The 2,992-nt window shown below is 47.7% G+C and overlaps 1 non-coding gene across 1 annotated transcript; it reads left to right on the forward strand.

The window, feature by feature from the left end:
• Positions 1–2,884: 2,884 nt before the first annotated feature.
• On the forward strand, positions 2,885–2,991 carry LOC119472617. The gene has a single exon (XR_005201764.1). It is a non-coding gene; the product is annotated as a U6 spliceosomal RNA (small nuclear RNA).
• The last annotated feature ends 1 nt before the right edge of the window (position 2,992 follows it).

A 2,992-nucleotide genomic window follows, 5' to 3' on the forward strand; every position in this document is an offset into this window, starting at 1 on the left:
TAAACTCTGATCTAGGGTTTTGTTCCACACAAGCTCCAAAGAAGCTACCTCCAAGGTGTAGAGGGCACAACGGCCTTCCCGACATGGAATCTGACCCAGCACGGGCAAAAGTACTCTTTTCCCGGTGGAGGTGGCTGGGAGAATTTACAGGCCACAATGACCAAAACAAGGAAGAGAATAAAGACAACTAGAGTTAAGACTATCTGCCACATGGCAAAGGAAGAAAGAGTGAGGCCTCAGTGATAGAATAAGAAGAAGATGAAGAAAGAGAAAAGAGTAATTTTTGCTGGGGTGTAATCAATAAAATTTCCCTGCATCCAGTGGTTCGTTAACCACTGTAAGATATCTCGTACCTCAAGGGAAGATGGCCTAAACCAGTGTATGTCTGCTAGCAGGAGTTTAATAAAACTGACAAATTTACAGATGAGACAGGACCACATACAAGAGTGACAGACAAAGGGTGGGTGCCCCCCAGATGGGAGACCAGTCAGATGCCTGCCCGGCCACTTTCTCGGAAGAATTTTCAGCGGCGTCTTGGCTAAGGTGTACCCGTATAATCCCCGGGCCTGGTCACCTTAGGATGGAAGTCCAAGTAGGACAGCTCTGAGGTGAATCACCGTTATGCCCTATGACGCCCCAGTGGAACTGCGGGTGAAGGCCCACACAAGCCCCGTAGCCTTTCAGCCGTGGGACTACATATATACACACTCACTCTCTCACTCACACAGAGGTTACGGAAAACAACCGAACGCTGCCACCCACTATGCCAGCTACCAGAGGCGAACGCTGCCACCCACTATGCCAGCCACCAGAGGCGAACGCTGGTACCTTCTGCACCAGCTACCAGAGGGCTGCCACCCACTATGACAGCCACCAGAAGGCGAATGCTGGTACCCACTGCACCAGCTACCAGAAGCCTCAAGCGACGTCTCGGTGAGGCTTGCCAGGTCAGAGTTGCAATGACTCGTCAGTCCCCCGACTCAGGCCCTTCCTTTGAACTAGTTCCCAGACCAGACTTACCTCCGGAGGATTTTTTCTTTTAGGACCCTGAGGAATTTCGGGTGAATGTCAGCCGAGAGGTCGCTTATCCTCCACAGTGGCTCTCCAGGGCCCTGGGAAAGAACAGGGGGCGCCTCCCCAGAGGCCCCCAAGGTGGGAGCGGCCGCCCGGGCGAGACTCTGAGATGGCTTTTGTCTGGTGATAACAAAAAGAGAATATCTCGCTGGGGAACTCCAAATGTTGTATTGGACCGAGTGTAGAAAGTTATCACCAAGACAAAAGTATGCCAGATTGCAGGGTCATTTATTATGCCAGCGACCACAGAGGACTCACGTCTCTCCAACCTGTGGCGTCAAAAGGAGGGTGCCAAGACTTTTTATACCCGAAAAACCACCTTGGGAGTGGGGGTGAGGAGCGGGGATGGGGATGAAAAGGTTTTGGACATTCCAAGGTCCAGGGGATTCTGTAATTCACCTCCTGGGTGGAGACGAGGGCGGGGGTCTCCGGACATTCCAAGGGCCAGGGGACTTTTGTCATTCTGTTTGTTACTTCAGTGGTTTACAGAATTCAAGATAAGCATTTGTTTACACACAGATCTTAGTTACCCTGGGCTGCTTATTTTAGTTATTACTAAATAACTAAAGCAAAGGCTAGCAATTCTGGCACAATATCACAATGGCCCAGTCTCTGTTTCCAAGATGGAACCTTAAATGCTGTGTTCTCACATGGCAGAAGGGAGGGTGAGGCAAAGGCCTACGTTGTTCCCTCTAGTCCTTTTCAAAGGTTATTAAGGCCACGAGCGGTGGCTCATGCCTGTAATCCCAGCATTTTGGGAGGCCGAGGTAGGCAGATCACGAGGTCAGAAGATTGAAACTGTCCTGGCTAACACGGTGAAACCCCATCTCTATTAAAAATACAAAAAATTAGCCAGGTGTGGTGGTGTGTGCCTTTAGTCCCAGCTACTCTGGAGGCTGAGACAGGAGAATCACTTGAACCCAGGAGGTGGAGGTTGTAATGAGCTGATATCACATCACTGTACTCCAGCCTGGGTGACAAAGCAAGGCTCCATCTCAATAAATAAATAAATAAATAAAAATAATAGTTGTTGTTAATCCCACTTATGAAGGCTCGAGAACAGCCTGGACAACATAATGAAACCCCATCTCTACAAAAGTTAAACAAACAAACAAAAAAATTAGCCAGGCATGATGGTGTGTGCCTGTAATCCTAACTACTCAGGAGGCCGACGTGAGAGGATCGTTTGAAACCAGCAGTCTGAGGCTGCAGTGAGCAATGATCACGCTACTGCACTCCAGCCTGGGTGATTTAATCCCCCCTCCAAAAGGCATTATCTCTTAATGTTATCACATTGGACATGAAGTTTCAATATATATATTTTTTTGACCAGGATGGAAGTTCAATAGCATGATTATAGCTCATTGCAGCCTCTAGCTCCTGAGCTCAAGCGATCCTCCTGCCTCAGCCTCTCAAGTAGCTAAGACTACAGGCACATGCAACCACACCCAGCTAATTTTAAATTTTTTGTGTGAGATAGGGTCTCTCTGTGTTACCTAGGCTGCTCTTGAACTCTTGGCTTCAATCAATCCTCCTGCCTTGGCCGCCCAAAGTGCTGGGATTACAGGTGTGAGCCACTGCTCCCGGCCCACATGAATTTTGCAGGACACATTACAAACCATAGCAAACAAGGGCTTGGCAAATTGACAAATTTTATGCATTTTTTTAATATCAAAAACACAAACTCAATGGAGTCTTAGTAGCCTTCTCTGTTCCATGCTTCACTACCTATTAATCAGACTTGGCATTCAAGACATATTGTTTCGCCATTCCAGCTGCATATTCTTAAATATACCAAAAATAAAAAATGGTGCTCGCGTCGGCAGCACATATACTAAAATTGGAACGATACAGAGAAGATTAGCATGGCCCCTGTGCAAGGATGACACGCAAATTCGTGAAGCGTTCCATATTTTTT

Source organism: Cebus imitator, unplaced genomic scaffold, assembly GCF_001604975.1.
Source record: "Cebus imitator isolate Cc_AM_T3 unplaced genomic scaffold, Cebus_imitator-1.0 Scaffold108, whole genome shotgun sequence".
In the NCBI taxonomy this organism is placed as follows: domain Eukaryota; kingdom Metazoa; phylum Chordata; class Mammalia; order Primates; family Cebidae; genus Cebus; species Cebus imitator.